The 24,759-nt window shown below is 32.7% G+C and overlaps 2 long non-coding RNA genes across 2 annotated transcripts in view; one reads left to right on the top strand and one right to left on the bottom strand.

Moving 5' to 3' along the window:
- Nucleotides 1–24,295, bottom strand: part of LOC144293467 (uncharacterized) — a 36,404-nt gene extending 12,109 nt beyond the window's left edge. The window contains exon 1 of the long non-coding RNA XR_013360694.1: nucleotides 23,786–24,295. This is a non-coding gene — a long non-coding RNA (uncharacterized LOC144293467). The remainder of the gene's footprint in view (nucleotides 1–23,785) is intronic.
- LOC144293466 (uncharacterized) lies at nucleotides 2,854–10,788 on the top strand. The gene is made up of 3 exons (XR_013360693.1): nucleotides 2,854–2,984; nucleotides 3,987–4,253; nucleotides 10,665–10,788. It is a non-coding gene; the product is annotated as an uncharacterized LOC144293466 (long non-coding RNA).
- Nucleotides 24,296–24,759: the final 464 nt, after the last annotated feature.

Raw genomic sequence — 24,759 nt, 5'->3', positions numbered from 1 at the left:
CATGATTTTCTGGCTAAATTACTATTATTACATAAGTATTTATAATCCTTTGCCCTCTTCACTGTCCTCTTCCTTCTTCCTCCTCTCTTCTTTCCTTGATATTATTTCAACCACATATTCTTTTACTTGAATTGGAAAGCTTGAAAATCTCTTCAGGAATTTCTTATTAACTTGATAATGAAAATATTTCTTGGACCTAGATTCCCACATACTTCTATATGTTTTCAGCCACCATGACATTGAAGTAAAAATAAAATGGTGTTTTTAATAAAAGTCACGAAAAATATCATTATCCTGACGTCTGGATATGGGATGTGGAAATGAAGTAATCTTTCAGTTTTATGGGCCTAAATAGAGAAGAAGGTTCCCTAGTGTTAGAGTCTTATCCATCTCTCTTTTTGTTTATATCTTTGTAAGAGCAAGTTCATATTTTCATTATAGTACATATTATCATTTGTTCCAATCCAGATAGATTTTTTAAGAGAAAAATCCAAAGACAGGATAAAAAATTGTCTACTTTTCTTATTTCATTCTTATCTAAAAACATACTAAGACCTTACTTGGCTGATTCATATAATAAAATGAAAGAGAAAGAATTTTCTCTGGCTGCTCTCATATAGGACAATAATATCTACATAAAAAGTAATTTATTTCCAAAAAATATCCCCTGTCACCATACTGTGATTGCAGTTGAAATTTGAATTCAACTGTTGAGCTATGTAGTAACTATAAATAAAGCTTTATCTGTGTTTATTAGCAGTAATATTAGCCTGATGAGAAAATCTCTTGGGCTTTCTCCACAAGTTAATCACTTTGACTCTTGGTGGATCAAACGATTTACCTGATATTTGATCAGACGCCTTACTGTGCACCATTTTTACTCATTTTACCCAAGTGTTAAGAAATAACGGAGATGTGATAGAGTGAGTTATTTTCTCCATCTTAATACCATGAACATCTAGCCAGCATATTATATAGCGTTATACAGGGGAGCATTCATGACACAGTGTATCCCAGCTCTGCCTCTTGCTGGCTGTGTAATCACCCACATGTTACATAACCTCTCTGTTCTTCAGATTCTTCGTCTATTGAACAGGGATAAAAGACGTACCTATCCCATGGGTTGTTGGAGAGTCAAATAAATTAATATCTGTACAACCTTTAGAATAAGTCCCCAGTAAACTCTTACTAAATGTTAGAGAGTTTTTGGAAAGTGAAGTGGAAAGATAGCATATATTAGAACCAGCCATATTTTCCCTTAAATCCCACTTGTGCATTTCTTGTCATGTTAAATTCTCTGACCCTCAGTTTCTTCATTTATAAAGACTAGATCCAACTATACTCATTTTATAAATGATTAGTAGCTGTAGTAAAGGTCAGTGACAAAATATGGAGGATGCTTGGCATATGTATGACAGTTAGTAAGACCATTTATATTAACATAATTGTGTAAATATGAGGACTCCAAATGAGCTGACTCATTAAGTCATTCTGGTCAGCCAACAAATGTATAATTCTCGGCTCATTGACTCGAATCTCCTCAGAGAGCTGTCTTGTAAAAATCTGTTGAACAAATGCTTAACTAGTAAGCTTTGTGCCTGCTCTTAAGAAAACCTACTCTTTCTCTTTGCCAATACGTGTCTTCTTCTCCTGGAGTTAAGATAAGAATCATGATTTCACAGACTGTGAGAACTGGAAACCAACTGAAATATACGTGAGGTCCAAAATGGTCAAAGTATCCTCCCCAGAATTGTACAACTATTTTGCCAAATTTTTTACAGGAAACTATGCTGACCCCATTCCTCGCTTTTTCTTACATCACTTTGCATTTAATATATATATATATATATATATATATATATATATATATATATACACACACATATATATGTATATATATCTTCTGTATACTTGTTTGTATAATTTCAGAATGTCTGCAAGTACATGTATAATTTTTCTTCAAGTTCTAAGGTTCTTGAAAACAAGAATCTTGAGGTTTTCTCCTTTTAGATGCTTCCAAACAAATATATTAGTGTTATGAAAAAAAAGTGATGAATGGTTAATTAGTGAAAGAATTGTTACCAGCTTCACAGTAAAGTAGAAATTCTCGCATGTAAAGTGTCTGCGGGTTTCCATAACAAAATTTCATAAACTGAATGGCTTATACAACAGAAATTAAATTCTTAATGTTCTGGAGGCTTGGGAAGTCCAGGATCAGGGTAGGGTTCTTCAAGGGCATATTTCTTAGCTTGGAGATGACCACCTTTTTGCTGCATACTCAGTGGTCAGAGAGAACCAACAAGCTCACTGGTACCTCTTTTTAAAAATACATTAATTCTGGGCACCTGCGTGGCTCAGTTAGTTAAACATCTGCCTTTGGCTCAGGTCATGATCCCAGGACCGCACTGGGCTCCCTGCTCAATGAGGAGCCTTCTCCCTCTACCAGCCACTCCCCCTGCTTTTGCCCCCCCCCCCCCCTCAAATAAATAAATAAAATATTACAAAAATCAATAAAAATACACTAGTTCCATTATGAGGTTCCCACTTTATGACTATCATCTAAACCTAATTGTATCCCAAAGGTGCATCTCCAAATTCTACCACATTGGAGGTGAGGGCTTCAACAAATGAATTTCAAGGGGTCACAATCCTGTCTATAGTACAGGGGCAAGTTTTCTAATGCAATTTATATAAGTATTCCCATTCAGATCAGTGTTCCTGTGTCTGACATTTCGGACACTGAAATACAGCAGATGCATAGATACATGTATGCAACATTCAGAGCTCGCTCCATGTCACTGTTCATATTGTTACCCATTCTTGGAATGCTTTAAGTCACAATGGTTTGGATGGAGAAAGGCTTTTACAACACATCATATCTTCTCCTAAAATGGTTGATATGCTCCAGTAGGTTTCCTTGCCTCCCATTCTGCAATTATTGTAAGCATAAGCCAAGATGTATGTCACACTGCAATTTTGACATGGTAATTTTTATTAAATATTAAAAAATAATGCAAAACTTTTAAATTACTAAATAATGTGTGAAATAGACTTCCTCAGTCCTTTCTTTAATCATATAACCTTTCTGACCCTAAGCAATGATGCCATTTCTTGGAATCATAGATATGTTAAGACTCATGCTATCTGGGTTGGAAGCCAGGGATTAGGGGGCCAGAACTAACGTCAAGGTAACGGAATGAGCTAATGCCATGTATGTCTATTATTCATGCATTACTAGGTAAAAACAAAACAAAACAAAACAAAAAGAATATTATTATATTATATTAATTATATTATATTATATATAATAGATTCATATCAATCATACCAAAACAACTGTATCAAATAGACCTCAACAAAATATCTTACTTTTGGCCATTGTTATTAATAGGAATAGTCAGTTTCCTCACTTGTATTGGGTTAGAAAAAAAAAAGATTGAGAATACTGCAGTTTATCCTCTCTTGTAGTTTGTTTTATGTATTCTCAATGACATGCACATAATGCCACTTAAATTAAGATTATATACTTAATGTATTCTTGATATGCATATTTCTATATTCTGAGAATAAGAATGAAAAAAATGATGAGTTTTCCTTCCCCAAATCAAGGAACTTTTATGAGCAGCAATATATTAAGGTATTATTCTGAAGAATTCAGAAATATGGAATTCTCCAAATTATTTAGATTAGTTTACTTTCTTTTCTCTTAATACCTGTTGTATTAATATACAAATGCTCTGTAGATTCCAAGTATGCTTTAAGACTTCTGATTTCTTTATTAAAATATTAGACTAATTTAGATTATATAAAACATTGGATATCTTTTTTAATTTATAAGGATTACAAATGAAGATTAAAGTCATGCTACCATTGGTATCATTAATGTAATCAAGGAGAGAAGGGTTATTAATTTCAAACAAGTAAAACCACCTTTGGTTAGTTTAACTGAAAAATTATTTATTAAAAAGATTACTTGTATCTTCCAGAATCAAAAAGGAAGGCTGCTGAACTGGGCTGAGAAAAAAGAGCAGGACAGAAGGGAGACCAGGCAGCCAAGAACACAGCTAACATCACATCATGCACTGGGTCTGGTTAGAAAATTGCCTCTTGCTGAGACCACTGGGCATGCCCTTCTGAGTTGTTGGAATTCAGTGCAGCTGCCACTGTGGTCACTGGACTCTGGCTATCTTAACTGCCACCACAATGTCCCAGAGGATTTATAAACTGTCATACAGAAACACTGTCTAGGACAGGTGAATCTGACTCGTAGAGAAGAGATCTCAAGTTCAGGCTGAGTCACATGACTGTATGAGCTTTTGACTATGGATTTGGCTCTTTAGGTTATAGGGGAAAGACTTCACCAGGTCTTGCAAGGTGTCAGACTGCCCAACCATAGGAAGACCATTTCAATGCTAATCAGCCAAAAAACAAGCAATACTGTCTCACTGTTTGTCTCTTGTTAATTTTGATGCCTGTCTCTATTGTGAGTCTAGTCTTTGGTCACATAGAAGCTTCAAATAATTATATTTTTCCTAAATTAAATAATAAAAATTTCTGAATCGCCACCTAAATTTCTTATGCACTACTGATGCTCTTTATTATCAATAATTTTGATTTGCAAAATTATTCTTCCTAAATATTTCAGGGATTAATTTTAGCTTCTTATTCAGCTTTGGTTCCTTATCAATAATAAAACTAGTGTTCAGTTATTAGATGGTCTCTCTTTTGTTGGACATTAGGTTTGATATTTACTTGGTACTAGCGAATCCTGACTGAGAATGTATTATTGGTACACAGAAGAAAATTTTCATTTGTTCTCCGATGAGTTTGCTCTCTCTATGGCATTAATACTAGCATATGAGTGAATGCAACACATAATTATTACTTTCCTTTCCTTGATGTGATTCCTAGATAATTGTCTGTTGGTGCCTAAATGCATTTATGCAGCTGTTAATACAGGCATGCAAGACTCCCTCCCTCGGTCCCACCACATACTCACACATACACACACAATGCTGCTATTTCTGCTACTCATCTGCTAGTTACAAAGGAAGCTATGTGCAGGGAACCTAGAGGCAGTGATAGACCTGAGCTCACCATTTCACAAAAGACAAAAAAAAATTATGGATGTGAGTTGTATACATGAATATTAACATTTAAATTTTTTATGCAGGATATATATCAAGATGTATTATGTTTAATATACTTACATCCTGAATCATTATCTTAAGAGCTAAAAGTATTTTGAATTACTGAGCTAGAAGCTACTCAGATGATATGACCAGGTCTTTTCTGCATTATCAAGCACAACAAAATAGTCTAAATTACTAGACACAGTTCTGTTACTCAATAAGGGAATCTATAATATTAATTCTACCCAAATAGGCTCATTTATCTCTTTTTGTTGATCATATCTATTATTAGTAAAAAAAAGTATGTCTTTTGAGTAAAAGAAGTTGGATTTATGAGCATTAGCAATTAGCAATCAAGGGAAAAATTTAAAAATAAGACAAATACATGTGCAAATAATCAAATTTAGAGAGAAGAAACGTAATGTAAAAACTAAGTTATTTTAAATTCATTGAAGAGTCTTATCATATGTGAGTTAAATTCAATAAACTAGGATATCATAATAAAAGTATGGCAGTTAGGGCCTACAGTTTATCCCCAAAATTGAAAAGGTCAAGTGTTGTTACTTCCTAAGACTTAAGTTTCAGGTTGGTATTTTGTATATATGTAGAAAGAGAAGAGAGAAGGCAGAGATGGAAATGGTAATTCTGTTTTATAAACTTAAGATTTTGTTTTGTCAACATATGCACATATTTACATAAAATAAATTAAACAAAACGTACAATATAAAAGCATTAACCAATCTTTTGGAAATAATTTTAATGAACAAAAAATGCAGAGATAATAAAGTACATTAAAATTTTTGATATTGGAGAAATGGAAACAGAATAATGGTGACACAATAAAAAGGATTAGATGAGTAAATGGTAATATAACTGTATACCAAATTCCTTAGCCATTATGGAAAATGATGTTTAAGTTTAATTGATTACAAAGGGTACGCAGGCTTACTGACTATGATAAAGAGTCTTTGGGTCCATAAACACAGATGTGGCCTGGCCCTCTTCTCATAGCCCTGTTGAAAGGCTTGGAATTGACTCTTGGGCAACTAGGAAAATAAAATGCTGATATTCTGACTACTGCTATTGCTATGAGGAAATAAAGTCCTTCATCTCTGACCCATGAATCTTCTATCTTCTTCTAGCTTCTAAGAGACTTTGCCAATTTATTGGCTTGATTGCAGGGACTATAAAACTGCAGAAATTTTGCAATTATTTGACAGTCTTCCACACCATTTCTTCTAATATCCCTTAGTTCAGAATTTAGACAAATAAATACACCTAGTCCCAAGGGAGCCTGGGGAATGTTATCATTTAGCTTAGCATTAAATTTGGTATATTGCTACCAGTAGGAGAGAGTACTAGATTTCAGGGTAGGACACAGAAACTTACTGCCAAAGCCTAAAAAAAAACCTGCTTCACAATTTATTTTTATGTGGAAAAAAAAAAAAACAAACATACTAACAAATGGAAATATTTACAGATTACGTATTTTATAACACATTTTTATAAAGATTATCTCTGGGTAATAAGGATGTGTTAGTTTGCTAGGGTAGCTATAGCAAAGTACCACAACATAAGTGGCTTCAACGATGGAAATTTATAGTCTTATAGTTTTGGAGGCTTGAAGTCCAAGATCAAAGTGTCAATTAGGTTGGTTCATTCTGAGAGTTGTGAGGGAAGGAGATGTTCCAGGTCTCTTTCCCTGGCTTATAGATTGCCATTTTCTTTTTTGTCTCTTCACTTTTGTGTTCTCCCTGTTTGCATGCCCCTGCGTCCAAAATTCCTTTTCTTTTTTCTTTTTTTAAAAGGACACCAGTCATATTGGATTAGGACTCACTCTAATGACCTCATCTTAGTTAACAAATTAGATTTTAAACTGATCTGTTTCCAAATAAGGTCACATTCTGAGGTACTGGCAGTTCGGACTTCAAAATCTGAATTTTTAGGGCACATAACCCATAACAGAATACATAGATGATATTTTTTTCCTGTTTATTTATTTATATCCAAGTATTGCTATATTGCTTTTTTATTATTTTGATAACTTAAAAGGGATACATTTTTTAAAACAAAAGGTCAAAGTGTCTTGTGCATTCATTATGTTTATACAATCTTGTGAATAGTCTCAAACTTTAGTTTATTGCCACCCACATATTTTTAATCTTCAGTAAAAAATGTTTAGTAGCTGAATCAATAGATAAACGTCTCCAGATTTGCCACAACATGTTGTTACATTTCTCTTCCAGCATACTTGAATAATTTTTGTTTTCTTTTGCTTTGCCTCCTTGCTTAAATCTTCAAGCCTCCATATACTCACAAAATTACTGCATCTATATTTAATCTTTGGCCTTATATCCTTCAATAGGAGTGGCTGAAAGTCTGAAACCATGAACTATATTTTAAACCATGCAATACATTTCTGACTTCAATATTGAATTGGTGGGAAATCATATCAACTGAGCTTCATTCCCACTGATTTAGAGACTTTGAGTGGGAGTTTTTGAGTGATGACTGTTCCAGTAGAATGTGAAGGTAATTGTAACAGTTTGACATACAAGAACAGTGACTGCTTCAAGCATGAGGACATAGAGAACAAACCAAGATAAAAGGAAGACTTGGAAACAAAGACTACATTCTGAACTACTTCTTTCCAAGTACTTTACTCTGGAAGAGAACTTGTTAATGAATAACCACTATTGAATAGCTGCCACAGAAAGCAAACAGAGAGCTATTCTACTATTAGTTACATTTTCATGCAAAGGTTACTCATTTGTGTCTGAAAACTCAAATATTCCATATCACCCCGGAAGTATATGGTGGAAAGGAATGTTTAGGTAACCACCTTAGACCAAAGGAAGAGGCAAGGGACAGGAATAATGAAGAAAGAAAAGTTGACCACAAATAAAGGAGCCTTAAACCAAGAAAAAGAAAGGAATGGAGGCTGACAGTTGATGTGGGGAAATGTGTGGCTCATATTACTAAGCCCCAGAATAAACTACGAGCTAACATGTTGGTTAAGGTCATGGAAAGATAGATCGTATATTCTTAGATGTACTACTCTCATATAGCAATATTTATTGTTTTAAAATCCTGGTTACCATAAGATACCAGAGGTTTATATAAGCATTATTACTTGTTAACATCAACAATGTGTTGGGAACCTTAAACATCTAAGATTTTCAATCTCATTTTAACAAAAATACTGTATTCATTGTTCTATTCATGATTTTTTTTTCAGAAACAAATCCTAATTTTTTATTTTAAAACAGAGCATCTCTCATAAGTCACTTTTATTTTCTTATTCTTCAATCAATATCTAGGTTTCTTTTCTGCTTCTTACAACATCTTCTAATCACAACCACCACCACCCTCCTGTGAGAGATCCAGAAAACTTACTGGATTGATTCCACAAGACATGTCATTGTAGTTAATAATGTGTTGGATAAATAAATTGCAATTAACAGTGACATTAACTAAGAGTTCATATTTTTAATTCATTTTTTTTCTTATTGGATTTTCTGATAATGAAAGATTCAGTATCAGTTTCTTAATGATTCCTCTCAAATTTCAAAGAAACTTCAAAAAGCCCTATAGAATCTTCACCTCAGGGGTTGATGTATGGAACTACACAGCACTATTTATATTTAAAATATTGAGCAAATTGGATGTTAAATCAGCATGGCTTTATTTTCTATTGGCTTCTAAGAAATATAGCTCATAAAAACTCTGAATGTATCTTTTATAATCTAAAGATATAGTTCAATCTTAATAATTCAAGCAGGAGAAATTTATCATTTTCAAAGCCTTGAAACAAGTGTATCTGAGTAAATAAAACATTTTAGTCAGGCCTCGTGAATAATAATTTAAGTCTGAATGAGATGCTATAATCATGGAAAAAAGAAGAAGACAAATGACAATTTAAAAATTCTAAAGAAATAAAAATGTTCTGACATGATAGAAACTGATAGTTTATCACTTCCACAGTTTTTATTCCAACTTCTCTGCTTTTGATTTAAGCAAAAGCACATCTTGCGCATCTGATACCCAGAGCAGATAATTTTTTATATATCTTATATTTGTATAACAAAATATATTTGATAATAATCTTGCAATGATCAATTATGATCACTTTTTAAGTTACTCTTTAAAATCGACAATTTGGGGCCTCTGGGTGGTACAGTTAGTTAAGTGTCCACTCTTGGTTTCTACTCAGATCATGATCTTGCCATTGTGAGATTAAGCCCTGCATCAGGCCCCATGCTCAGTGAGGAGTCTACTTCAGATTCTCTCTCTTTCTTAAATAAATCTTTAAAAAATAACTAAAATCAACAATTTAAAAGAAAAATTCAAACTTTAAAGACATTTGTATGTAATAAAATTTATATTGTATTATTTTAAATATATACTTTACTGCTACCGCCAATGCACATTATGCCTTTCATGTTCACAGTTTGTTTCACTTTAAATATTTTAAATGTAAGTAAAAACTCTAAGGAGTCACGTAGAACAGTATAATTCAAGTTACTCAAGTTATTTCTTCATTTTTAAAGTCATTGTGCTTTTACCATTTACGTAGAATCTACTATTTAAAAACAAGGTAATGTAATACTGTGGGGGATGGGGACAAGATCTGTACCTAGAATGAACTTGAATGATTCTGAGTCATTCAGAACTTAATGAAGGACCAAACATGTATCACTTGAGTGTGTATATGTATTTTGAAGAATATAAATATATAAGATGTGGTTAAAAAACACTTGGGAAGACTCAAAATTACTTTTCCAATAAACATGGTTTACATGCTTATATGGTGTGAAACATTAATATTTAATGAGAACACTTGATTTGGTAGGACTGTTTTAAATGTTTTTCAGATCTGTTCAGCATTAAAAACACAGACATAAAACATTTTTCTTTTCAACCATGAAAAAATGATCTACTGAATTTGTATTAGGTTAGTCACAAAAATAGATCAGAGGATGCTAATCCATGAGAAATGTGTCTCCTCCCCCTATTCTTCCCTTCCTTTAAAACCAAGAGATGCGTGTAATTTAACCATGCTTGCTTTGGGTAACAACCAGCATGGGGTTGAAATGCATTGAGTCTGCTTTCTAAGGAAGTATAATACTTCACATTTACAATGCATCACTGAACAGAGGTCAAATAGAGTAGTTCTAACATCATACAGCACATCAAACTACCCACAGTAAAGTAACTCTATATACCCTGTGAATATTTCTCCCACATTAACAAGTGTGTCATCAATCTCTCAGCCAACTTAAGCCCAGTTGTAAATTTATGGTATCATGCTTCCCAACATGTTCCCACTCAGCTTTCATGATTGTCTCTAAGATATAATCACTGGGAAAAAAGTAAAGGTATTTATTTTTGATTGACAGATTAATCTAAAATGATTATCATTCCCTACTGAGAATTTTGGGTGTTATATAAACTATTAAAAAATTGTAAGTGTGTATCTAATACAAGAATTATAGAATTATTCATCTGGTTTCTTTTTAAATTTCTTTGTAGCTATCCAACTGAACTAGCAGTTAGGACCATCACCTTGAAGAGACATAATGAATGTCAGAAGAGTTTACATAATTCCTAAATTACAAATTAAAAATGGCATGAGAGTAAAAGAGATCATTAGAAATTCTATAACTGTGAAGGTAAACATTTTACTTAAAGTGGATGATAATCTATGTATAAATCATATGTGAATGCACAAGCTTTTTTAAAGTTAGTGTATTTTCCTTGCTGTTTACTACTTGTTTGTGGACATTTTCAGGGTGTGTGTGTGTGTATATATATAAAATTTTAAGTAACAGAGCAATATTAATATCACATTTCAACCACGAAGAAAAATTGAAGAAATTATGGCTTCTTTGGACAATTCTTTCATTATATGGTTATATGATCATATTTATATACAGGAAAACAGAGATTCAGGTTTAGAAGATTTTTATTCCATTTTCCTTCAAGTAAGAAATCTAAGCATTTATCATGTGTATATATACACCTACTTTTAAAATGCCTCCATGAAGCATTTATTTAATACACATTTGAGCATTGTGCATATTTCAAGGGTATAAAATGAGTGAGGTTAAGTTTCCTGGTTTGAAGAGACTGTAGTCTAATGAGAAAAATATATATTATTGGACAGGGTGTTTTGTTTCTGTTTTTAAAGAACACACTAGGGAAGTATGAAATTCAGATCCTTCAAAACTCGTATTCTTTACCAATGAAATATCGTTCAAATTGTTTAGACACATGTTCTTTTAAAGATCCATGATGGAGACCTGACCTGTGCCACTGCAGATAATAAAAGTGATGCTATCTCTTGGAAAGAAGAGTCTTCTTTCAGAGCAGGTGACTCATCTTCCATGGCTGTCTAGGCTGGGATCTGGGAATCAAAGGTGAATAAACAGAGCACAGAGCCTAAGATTGTTTTTTTTTTTAAGATAAAGTTACAAAGTCATTCTGCATAGAGAATAGAAGGGGGGAACATTGCTTTTTTTATTTGTCAAAAAAGAAATGCGTGTGTGCATTTTTTGTATACAGACATGTATATGTGTTTTTGGATATATGAATTTACATTCTCAAAATTAATTATCAGATTGTTTCCTCATGCTGCTTTTATTTTTTATTTTTTATTTTTTTTTTAAATATTTTATTTATTTATGACAGATACAGAGAGAGAGAGAGAGAGGCAGAGACACAGGCAGAGGGAGAAGCAGGCTCCATGCACCGGGAGCCCGATGTGGGATTCGATCCCGGGTCTCCAGGATCACGCCCTGGGCCAAAGGCAGGCGCCAAACCGCTGCGCCACCCAGGGATCCCCCTCATGCTGCTTTTAAAGGCAGAATGGGAATTCTTTCTAAGGGTATTCAATAATTAGCAACTACAAATGATAGTGCTTTAATTTTTGAAAAAGATAATGATAAAATGTCTTAGATAAAGAATAACCAAAACTCTAATTGAGTATAAAACTAGTTCTTTAGAGAAAAGATATGTTTTTTTGAAAAAAAATGGAAATGACTTGAATATTTAGTAGTGGGGATTCAGTTAAATAAATCATACAACATCTGTATAAAATAAAATTAGACCATTCAAAGGAGGTTTTATGTACAAAAGTACTGAAATGGAAAAGTATTCATGATATAAGTGAGTAGAGCAGACATCAATGAGGTTCATAAAGGTCCACAAACATAGGGGACAAAAATTATAAGGTAAGATATATGTACTAATATCCAACATTATTTTTTTATTAAAAGTAATTAAAATTTTAATATAGTAACATCTCTTTCAAATTCTTCCAGTTTAAATAATTAATACAGAAGTATGTACTATCTAAATATTGTCCTTTATAATAAAAATAGCTGATTTTCATGGGGCACTTTTTTAAAAAGATTTTATTTATCTATTCATGAAAGACAACAAAGAGAGGCAGAGACACAGGCGGAGGGAAAAGCAGATTCCTTGTGGGAACCCCGATGTGGGACTCGATCCTGCACCCCGGGATCATGCCCTGAACCAAAGGCAGATGCTTAACCACTGAGCCACCCAAGTGTCCCCTCATAGTGTATTTATAATTCATCTAAGTGTGTTATTGTATATTAATTCACAACAATGAGGTAGAAACTATTCTTATTTCCAGACTGTAGAAGAGGGTGCTGATGTTCACAGAGGTTATTAGCCCTGAGTCCATCACGGGGCTAATAAATGGCAGAGCTGGAATTTGAACCCTGTTACCATTACCATTGCTCCAGAATCTATTCTCTAAATTCAATGTGCCATTAAGAAATGTAATCACTAAAAAATTCATAGAATTTTTCTTCTGTCGGGTTTTAAGAGATTTATGTGCTTTTTTAAAAAAAAATCATTTAAAAACTTCATACAACAAATTTCTTTCTCTTTTTTTATTATACAGTTCTGTGAGTTTTAACATATTCACAGATTGGTGTAACCACTCCTCAGAGACAGGCTACAGGACAATTCTGTTATCCCCAAAGCTACCTCTTGCTGCCCTTCATAGTCATACATTCCCCCAATTTCCTGGCAAGCACTAATTTTTCTCTATTCCTATAGTTTTAAAGCTTAAGAAGATGTCATATAAAGCATCATACATCATGTAATCTTTTGAGACTAGCATCTTCGCACTTAGCATAATGCATTTGAGACTCATTCATGTAGTTTCATGTATCAGTAGTTCATTCTTGTTTATTGCTAAGTACTATTCTATTATATGGATGTACTGCAATTTGTTTATCCTTTCACCAATTATAAGGTATTTGGCTCTTTTTTTTTTTCTGTTTGGGGTCAGTTACGAATAATAATGCTATTTCTATTTAGGTTTTCACATAACAAACCTTTTCCTTTTTCTAAGACAGGTTTGTCAGCCTCAGCACTATTGATAATTTACACTGTGTACTTTTTTTAATTATAAAGGGGACTGTCCTGGGCACTGTAGGATGTTTTGTAGCATCCCTGGCCTATAGCAACTAGATGCCAGTAGCATCCATGGATTTAAGAAGCAAAAGTATCTCAAAATTTTAACAAACCTCCCCTGGGTGAAAAGTCATCTACCAATAAAGACCTTTATTCTAAAACCTAAAAGTGTATTGTAGGATCATATGAATGTATATTTAACTTAATGAAAAGTGGCATAACTGTAGCACAGGGTGGTTGTATTAATTTGCATTCCCATCAGCAAAATGCATCCTCAGTAGCACATGTTATTGTTAACCTTATTATTTTATTTTTTTCCACTTGTTTAGCATTTAAAAAAATTGCTATTCTAATAGGTATGTATTGGTACCTCATTGTTTTTTTAATTTGCAATTTTTAAATAACTGTTGTTATTGGACATCTTTTCCATGTATATACCTTACCATCTGCATATCTTCCTTGTAAAGAATTTGTTCAGGTCTTTCACCCATTTGATTTTAATTTTTCTTTTTATTATTAAGTTTACATATTCTAGCTACAACTCCCTTGTCAGATACTTAATTTGGAAATTTTGTTCCACTATTATGTCTAGTTTTTAAATCTTTTGGAGGGAAAATATTTTAAATATTGATTAACTTCACTTTAACCAATGACTTCTTTTACAAATCATGCTTTTGGTGTCTTATATAAGAATTATTTGAAAAATCCAAGGTTATAAAGATTTCCCCTACATTTTCTTCTAAGAATTTCATAGTTTTTGATCCATTTTGAAGTAATGTTTTTATACTGAATAAGATACGGGTTGAGGTTCTATTGTTTTGAATTAATTCATACTCAGAGGTTCAATTGTTACAGTACAATTTATTGAAAAAAAATCCTTTCTCCATTGGATTATCTATGTATCTTGATAAAAATCAATTGATTTTATTTGCATACGTCTAATTCAGCACTATTTGTTCTGTCTCTTCCATCTGTGTGTCTCCTATTTTACGAATGGCTTAATCTTTTAATAACTGTAGGTCAAGGCTGCCTGGGTGGCTCAGCGATTTAGTGCTGCCTTCAGCCCAGGGTGTGATCCTGGAGTCCCAGGATTGAGTCCCACGTCAGGTTCCCTGCATGGAGCCTGCTTCTCCCTCTGCCTGTGTCTCTGCCTCTGTGTGTGTGTGTGTGTGTCTCATGAATAAATAAATAAAATCTTTAAAAAAAATAACTGTAGGTCAGGAGTCAGTCTTAAAATGCATAATGTTATGCCTCCAACTTTGCTCCTTTATTGGAAAATTGTTTGGGCATTTCTTGTGTGTCTCTTTTTCCATATACATTTTAGAACTAGTTTGATAATATCTATAAAACAACTACAGATTTTGGTTGGGTGGTATGAAATCTATGGATCAATTTAGAGAGAATTGGCATATTTTTCCCCTTCACTTATCACAGTGTCTACAACAACCAATATGATGTAGAGTTTTAGTATTATAAACAGATATTCTTGCCTTATTTCTGATGTTTGGTAAGGAACAATTCATGTTTTCATCATTAAGATTAAGCATGATGACAGGTTTAAGTTTTTGGTAGACAACCTTTATTAAGTTCAGAAAGCTTTTATTTACAACTAATTTCCAGACTAATTGTTAAAACAATTGTTTTAACAATTGTTAAATTAGTTAAAAACTAATTGTTTTTATCATAAATAGGAATTGAATTTTATCAATCTCTGTTGTTTAATCTGTTAATATGGTGATTTAAATATGTCTTTTTATTTTTGAATGTTGGAAGCATACTTGCATTCCTGAGATATCCTGAGAAAAACTCCACATGATCATGATGTGTAAATTCATTCTTTTTATAAATTGCTGTAATCATTGGCTAATATTTTGTCAGAAATTTTTATAAATTCTTTTTATAAATTGCTGTAATCATTGGCTAATATTTTGTCAGAAATTTTTGTGTTCATGAGAGATATTGGAGTGCCCTATTTTCTTTTATTGTCTTTATCTAGTAATGCTATTAAAGTAATGGTTGCCTCATATAATTATTTTTTCTGTTCTCTTTGCTGAAAGAGATTTTATAGATTTGGTGATATTTTAAAATTAGTTAAAAATTACTTTTATTTTTAGATTTTTAAAAGATTTATAATTATGAATTCGATTTATTTGATAGAAAACAATGCCAGTTTTTTACATTTTCTTGAAATTGTTTTTTTTAATTGTGTCTTTTAAGGAATTAATCCAATTCATAGAATTTTTTTTTCTGATGGTGCTCACTGAGTCATCATATTTTTAATCCCTCATTTTGATTATCTCTTTTATTGATCTTTTTGGTCAAGCAGCTTTTGATTTGATATATTTTTCTCTATGATGTTCTGTTTTCAATTAATCAATTTCTGCTCTTTATTTCCTTCCTTCTTCATGAATTGCATTTTGCTTGCTCTTTATTTCTAGTTTCTTCAGACAGAAACTTAAATTATTGATTTTTTTCTTCTTTCTAAAATATACATTTATTGTATAAATTTCCCTCTATGTGCTGCTTTATCTGCATCTGTCAATTTTTGATATATTATATTTATAATTTTATTCACTTTAAATTTTTAAAAAGCCTCCTTATGATATTCTTCGACCTGGGTATTATTTTGAAATATATTGTTAATTTTAAAATTATTTGAGTTTTAGCAAATACCTTTTTAAAAAATTATTTTTATTTTTTAATGAAAAAAATATACTTAATTTTTTTACTTTAATAAATTTATTTTCTGGTCAAGAATATGATCTTGGTGAATATTCTATGTCTACTTGAAACGAATATATATTGTAACTGATTTGAGTGGAACATTCTGTAATAGGTTGGCTGATGATGTTTATTCGGTCTTCTAAATTCTTACTTGTCTTTTGTCTACCTATTTTATCAATTACTCAGAAATGAGTGTTAAAATCTCTTGGCTTTTTTTTTTTATTTTTTTTATTTTTTTTATTTATGATAATCACAGAGAGAGAGAAGAGGCAGAGACATAGGCAGAGGGAGTGCTTCTCCATGCACTGGGAGAGCAATGTGGGATTCGATCTCAGGTCTCCAGGATCGCGCCCTGGGCCAAAGGCAGGCGCCAAACCGCTGCGCCACCCAGGGATCCCATGATATACCTTTTTCCATTTTTTCTTTCAACCTCTCTAATCATTGTATTTTAAGTTCTTATGTGAAGTTCTTATGTATATATCAGCATATATTTTTGTTTTTTAAAATAAAACAGTTTCAAAATGTCTTTTGATAAAGTGTATTAGGCTACTTATATTTTATGTAATAGCTGATATGGTTGGATGTAGGTTCACCATTTTATTATTAATTTTCTGTCAGTATCATCTGTCATTTTTAAAAATTCCTTTTTTGGTCTTTTTTGATTATTTAAATTAATAGTTCATTAATTTATGTGTTGAACTTTTTACTGTGTTTCCTCTACAGTTTTTTTTTTTTTTTTTGTATTGCTGTGGTGGATTACAATATACTCACCAAACTTTTACATTCTACTTAAAGATAATCGTTTAAATAAAATACAGACTTTCAACCATATGGATACCTTTACCAATCTTTCTTTATGATGCAGTTGTGATATATATATTACATCTATATAATACTTCAGGTATAAAACTACTGGAGACCTTCTGGGAAGACTTTCCTCACCCTTAAAAGGTAACAAATACGTATCAATTTTACTTTCTTCAGTGGTTCCTGGAAACATTTTCAGATTATGAAGAAAAATTGCCTAAGAGGACATATTAAGATGCTGACAGTGGTCGAAGAGAAAGATGTAAGGGTAAGGAATCTGTCTTTTTGAGAACGAGGATATTCTTCCCAGGGAGTCTTCAGCATACTTTCTTTTATAACTTATTAGCTGGAATTAGGACACATTCACTTCCAAAAGTAATCATCTGACCCTCATTCTTGTAAGTTATCTCATCTTTATACTATCCAGTCCCATACTTTGTTAAGTAAAATTATGAATGATCTTAATGTTTAAGCCACCCTTATGACTTTTCTTGAATCTTAAAACATCCTACAAAAAAAAAAAAAAATCCTACAGTCTGAGAACTTAGCTAAAGTCAAGGATGCTGTCATTAATTAGGCAAACTATTAGGTTGACACTGACCAATATAATTATTTATATTAACAGAAAAGTAGAATTTGATATAGCAAAACTATTGTTAGAAATGGAAGTACAGGTTCAGAGACTTCTCTTCAGGAAGAAATATATAGAGAAATGTGGGGAAAAGGGAAAGGGAAGGGGGGGAGAGAGAAAGAAGATAATTTTGTTTGCCTTCTATGTTTGAAGAAGTTTGGGTATGTAACTATTAAAAATAAAGGCATTGCATCAATGTATTAAACATTATTTATTTGACATTCATTGCCAATATATTCATAATTTCTAAAGTCTTTTTTGAAGTATTTCCTTATTTCTAAAAATTTTCAAGAATCATTCTAGTATATTAACAAACAATTCCTCTCAGCCTACAGCAGAACAGATCCTGCCCCAAACTGCTTGTTAATAAAATACTATCCAAATACAACCACACCCATTCGTGTCTCTGATCACTTGTGGATGCTTAGTCACTGCACTGGTATTTGAATAGGTGTGATAAAGTTGAGTAGTTATGATAGAAACTGAATGGCCCACAAAACCAAACATATTCATTGTCTGGCCCTTTAATAGAGAAAGTTTGCAGACCCTTGACCTAGGAGTACCCAGTAGTCATTTTCTTGTGTCTTATTTTACACTTATTTAGTGACGTGATTCCTCTGCATGGATATCACCTCTGTGGCTAGTACTCAGTTTAAACTCCCAATTCAGGGGGATCCTTGGGTGGCTCAGTGGTTTAGCACCTGCCTTCGGCCCAGGGCATGATCCTGGAGAACTGGGATCGAGTTCCACATCGGGCTCCCTGCATGGTGCCTGCTTCTCCCTCTGCCTGTGTCACTCATGAATAAATAAAAATAAAATAAAATAAACTCCCAATTCAGGTATTGATATTGCTTATAGTTTTGAAGCCACTAAAATAGAGGCTTTTGGAGTTTTATAGTTACAGTCACTGCTGTCAGGATTCTAGATATCTGTGGTTGTCACTGGCATGGATGTCTGTAGTCCACTGATACTCTTCATATGGCAGAGCTGAGTGGTACCCACAGGCCCTAAATGTGCATAGCCATGCCAAGTTCCACGTGTAAGCAGAAACTATTCAGATCTCTCACTTTTGTGCTATAGCTTTTAAATGACTAGTTTTGTTGTCTGGTATCTTGAGAATCATAATGAAACAGTTTATTATCAGATTGGGATTTTTTCTTTTGTGCAGTATCTTTTTAGGATTTGTTCATGAGTTCATTGGTTGGAGCAGAAAATAGATTTGAGTGACCATCATTGTATTGGGCTCAAAATTACCTTTCTTTTCGGAAAACTGAGACTTTGTTGTTGTTGTTGTTGTTGTTGTTGTTTTTTGTTAAAACTGAGACTTTTCATTTGCATCTTTTGGGGCTTTCTCTAGCTTTCTTTAAAAAATGTGTTTCTTCCCAGAAAGTTGCTTGTGTGTTAGGTAAATAAACTGCTGGTAGATCATTTTTACCAATCCTCTAAAGACTTGTCTGGATATGTCTGCATTTCAGCTGGGCATAACCTAAGCTCTGATTTTTAATCTTTTAACCATGAATCCACTAGTCCATTCAATCCCTACAACAACTCTCAAGGAAGGTAATACCCATCACATCAATGAGAAAATTAATAATTAGAATGATTCATATTTAAGGAGTATAAACCCAGTAAAAACCAGACTCCTAACTTGTGTTCTTGCCACCAGACCAGGGTGTCAACATCTGGGGTAAATAATTGTACATTTCTTTTATATGTAATAATCACTTTAGTTCTATATTTAAAACTAGTGGAGAAAGAAAAAAAAAACTAGTGGAGAAATATAGAAAAGTAGCTTCAAAATTGAGGAAACATCAAAAAAGGGCAGCTTTGGAATTGTAAAAGAGCAGTTTCAAGATTTACCTTTTGTGACTTAGCATATTAATTGGCTGATTTATGTGAAAGAGATACAGATTTTTCTTTTCTCAAGCACCATCTGGCTAGATTGCTTTCCTTCCCCCTGAAGACTTTTTGAACCAATGATTAAGTCCTAAGTGCTTAATTCCATAATAACATAGCCTCCCCCAACCAGTACCTTAGTCTATTATACCAAACATTGAATTTCACTGAATTTCAGCCATTTAGAGTACTTGTAATGAGCAGAAGTAAGAACAAAACACAGTGATGACATCATCTATTGTTCTGGTCTCCATATATGATATCAGTCCAGACAGAGAAGACCATGAAAGGGCTGACACTGGCACGCCACCAGACCATCCATGATTAGTTTGTCATTCTCCATAGAAAAACGTAGTAGTGGTGGAATATTTATTTTATGGTTAAAGATCTCTTATCTTTTGATTGAAATTTAAAAAAACAAAAACATAAACCTACAACCAAACAGCCAAAACAACTATGAGCAAAGAGGAAAATAACCTGCCAAGGTAGTAATATTTTGAAATGGTATTTAAAAATATCACTTTAGAAAACTTGCAATATTCATATAAAGCAGCAATAAAATCTAGAATTAGTTAGAATTTCCTTCTAAATACCTTACATGGTACACAAACTAATAAAGTTTACATCTTCCTTCTATTAATAGCAAATGAAACTAAATGAGAATATATCAACCAGGCTGATAATTTTTATTGTCTTAAATAACACAAGATTTTAAGCATTTAATGTATTCTCATGAATTATATGAAAATGTGAATAGTGCTTTTTTATAATCTGTGTTTCTGTCCATGAACTGGTAGGCTGGTTCGTAGCGTATTAATCTTTCTTTATCTGATCTATATTATTTATGTTCTGCTTTGTCACATTTCGTTGTTGTTGTTGTTCTTATTTTCTTTTATCTTTTCCTTTTCCTTTTCTCTTCTTTTTTTTTAAACCAAGATGATTTCATTTGTAGGGCCCAAGAGTTGTTTGTTTCTGATTGATTATTGAGCTCGATATGCAAATTAAATTCACCTTTTAGTACAGAAATTTCCCTGGGATATTTAACGCATACAGAATTTTCCCTGTGCAAACTTTATCTATGTGTCTGCCATCAATTAACTTTTTTCCTCTTCTTAAAATGATCTGTAAACTCATCCAGAATATTTGAGAAATGAGGTCTTTAGTTCGGCTGAGTAGCTACAATGGTGTAGAATCACTGATTTTTCAATAGACTGATATTTTCTCAACTGTAGTTCAAGATCTCAGCTTATTTATCTTTTGATGATTTCAAAAGCACTTGAAGATGAAAAACAGTTTACACCACTATCGTTATGTGACAGAGCATCTATTCAGATTCAAATGTGTATGCTTTTAAAGCTGTTGTTTTATCATAATATGAATTGAGAATTAATTACATGTAGCATATTCATTTTTAGATTATAAATCTAGGTTTCAGTTTTACCTCAAATCTTTTTATATACTTTATTACTTTTTATTACGTTGCCCCCACTCTGAAGTCATACGATAATCCAAAATTTCTAAGAACTCTAATAAAACACTAAAACAAAATTCCAAATCTCAATTCACAGATTCTTATATTCTGTGTTTCCTTCATAGACATATATGCAACAACATCAAAGTTTATCAAACTAGATGATTCAGATAGAAAAATTACAAAGTGCTTAAGAAACACTGAACAGTCTGATGTAGGGTTTCTGATTTTTGTTTTCTGATCTGTTTTAGTCATTCAAAATGTTACTGTGAGGAATCTCTGCTAGTGATACTGAAAAAAACAAATGAACCAACAAACCCAGAAGATTGTATTTGGAAAGCGTATGGGTCTAATAACAGAAGCTTCTAGTATAGACTTCTTCATATAAATACTCCTGCAGCAATTATTTCATGTCTCACTTTCAGCTCCTCCCTGGTCAACCATAGTGTGGATTTGTTGCCATGCTTAAGGAGCTTCCCTGTAACATGTGTCTAGTTTCCTCTCTTAATTAAATAGTTTATGTTATTGGGTGACGATATTATACTGAGAGTAAGTGCATAGTTTGTGAACTCATCCAGAGTTCATGATTTGGATACATAGTTGATAGTAATTTTTTAAATAAATACATTAATAAATAAGAAAATCCTTGAGTATTACTTTAGAAAGTCTGTTCTTTTTTTATCACAGAAACATCATTTGTTAATGATTATACAATATTAATTATTATACAATATGAATTTCCTGAAGGTACTAAAATAGTCTGCAAGCATATTTATTTTGTATGAGAAACTGTGTTCAGACACATTCAAAGATCAGCAAACAAAATACGTTCTCCTACTATCATAAAGTTTTCATTCTGATGGAGGAGACTACCATATTTTATAACAGAGAAAATATAATGGGCATAAGGAAGTCAGAAGATTTAATATGTAAATAATAACAATCACTAACATATTCTGAATACATACTATGTACCAAAACCCATGATTAATGCATATATATATATGCATATACATATATACATGTATGTATATATATGTTCATTGCATCTTTACAAAAAGTGAGTTAGTATTGTTATTCCTTTTTACAAAGGAGGAAACAGGTTAAGAGATATCAGCCACTTGCTCAAGATTCAGATAACAAATAGGAGGTATAAATACAAATTCAGATCTATTTGACACAGCATCTTTTCCAAGGAAACACATTCTAGCATACTTTTCTTATTCAGCAGTTAAAACAGCTGATAGTTCAATAAGTTTTCCTACTACAGATTGAAAAACTTCAGTAGTCTTTGGGGTACCATAAAATACAGAAGCCAAAAGTCATCATCTGAAGCTTTGCTGTATAACTTTGCTGAAACTCATGTCAAGCAGCAGACATTTTGTGAACACTACAACAATGGAAGGGACTCTGTGAGACTCTCCTGAGAAGACCAAAAACCTCTCTAAAATCCCGTTAAATTTCTAGATTCTTCAAGGCTTCCTGTGGCCAAATTTCCTATTTGTACTACCAATTTATTTTTATTTTTATTTTATTTTTATTTTTATTTTTTTTGTACTACCAATTTAAATGTGAACAGGGAAGATATTCTAAAATATTAGAACTTTCTTTCTTATACAAAGGAAAAGTGTTTACCATGTGAATAGTTATCATCACAATCAAAACCAGGGTTGAAAGCTATGGACTCCTTCTAACATGTACATTTTATTTTACCTTTTTTTTTTTTTTTAAAGATTTTATTTTGTTTATTCATGAGAGACACAGAGAGGCAGAGACACAGGCAGAGGGAGAAGCTGTCTCCCTGCACGGAGCCTGATGTGAGACTCGATTCCAGGTCTCCAGGCTCACGCCCTGCACCAAAGGCAGGTACTGAACCGCTGCGCCACCCGGCCTGCCCTATATTTTAACAAGGGACATAAATATCTACTTGAAATCTGTTTATATGTTGCCCAGGTTGTTTTGTTTTCTAAACCCACCCTGATTATTTTATAATAATGAAGACCATACAATGTGCCTCCCTTCCTATTCCTATGACTTGAAATACATTGTAAAATGAACTCTCTACATAAAAATAGTACTTAATGTATAAAAGGAAAATGTTACATAAAATGTTTATTATTAGATTAGTAAGCTTGTAATATATGAATGTCTTTTTTTACATTCATGGATAAGTTATTTTAAAAATAGTTTGGCTTTGTCTTCTTTTTCATTTTCATACCTATGTACAATCATACACACAAATTCATATGTGGATTTGTGATATTCAGAATGTTCTCTTCTTCATATACCTAATTTATAATGCATTTGGAATATTTCTATGGTTTCATTGCCACGTTGAGAGTTTGCTTTCCATATGAGGATACAGTTTATGAATCTAGAATTTTTTTTAGATCAATGAAACACTCTGGCGTCTTTTTTACTTTCACATGTCTCCTATTTTTACTATTTAAGCTTGTATATTATTTTTTGGGTTCATGATTAGTTCTAGCAGTAGCCGATATTACTTTTAAGACTTTAAGCAATGTAATGTGATTTATAGGGAAGGCACAAACTGAGGGAAAGTTGATTAAGGCAGTTCCGGATAAGCTTAACTTCCCTATGGTCCTTTCATATTCACTAATACCCGTGTCTTATCAAATACACTCTTGAATGAATTTTTGGACTGAGATTTACCAAGTTTCTGGGCAAGGATCCATGTCAAATGAAGTGACGCATTCCTGTGTGATGGATTTCGGCATGCATCACTGGTGAAACGCTGGGAAGGCCAGGAGAACCGATGGACCATGTTCTTTATGTTCAAGGTAAAGGCTGCTTAGGTTCAGCACACACTGGAACTCTTGATTTGGCTTGAACTTGCTTTGAGCCAAATAGTCCCACACACATACAAGAAACACAAACACTACCAAGGGATTTATTTTCCACAAGAAGCTGTGCACTACCAGCCAAAGAAAACAAACACCAGGAAAAAGAAAGCTCTTATGATGTAACCAGAACTGTCTCTCCAAATTCTATTTCTCCTTTTCCTAGAGAACAATGGAAGGCAGTTCAGTGGTCAAAGGTCAGCCTATGCCTAAAAGGATTTTCTGTGGAATTTCTTGACTTCTCTTTTACACATGTTTGAACAATAGGATAAAACTCCTTATTTGCCTGAAACAAAAAGTTTCTGCTCAATGAGGTCAATAATCTGTGTATTATTCTTTTCCTCCACATTCTTCCCAAGAGGGAAAAAGTTAGAAAAGCTACACTGTCTTTGGTACTGAGATTTCTTCCTTTGACATAGTCTCACATCTATAATAATGTGTTATAATTTTCTTATTTCTTATCAGAAATTCTTATTTCTTATCTTATTTCTTATTGATATGTATAGATATTAGAAAGGTAACTTTAGTCTGAATTAAAAATCATTACCATTTTACACTAAATTATAACATGAGCAGATTCTCCTGATATAGGTTTCAGAACTTTGCAGGTTATGACTACACAATTCCAGGGAGTGCAATGTATGTGGACTAGAATGTGAAGGCCCTCCCAGAAATTATGTGACTAATGCAGCAAATTAAATAGCACAACAGAAATGCCATTTTTTTTTATAGAATGAAAAAGAGAAAAGAGAGGAATGATGAAGGAAAGAAGGAAGGATAGATGGA

Source organism: Canis aureus, chromosome 21 (genome assembly GCF_053574225.1).
Source record: "Canis aureus isolate CA01 chromosome 21, VMU_Caureus_v.1.0, whole genome shotgun sequence".
NCBI lineage: Eukaryota > Metazoa > Chordata > Mammalia > Carnivora > Canidae > Canis > Canis aureus.
This window is presented reverse-complemented; position numbering and strand designations above follow the sequence as displayed.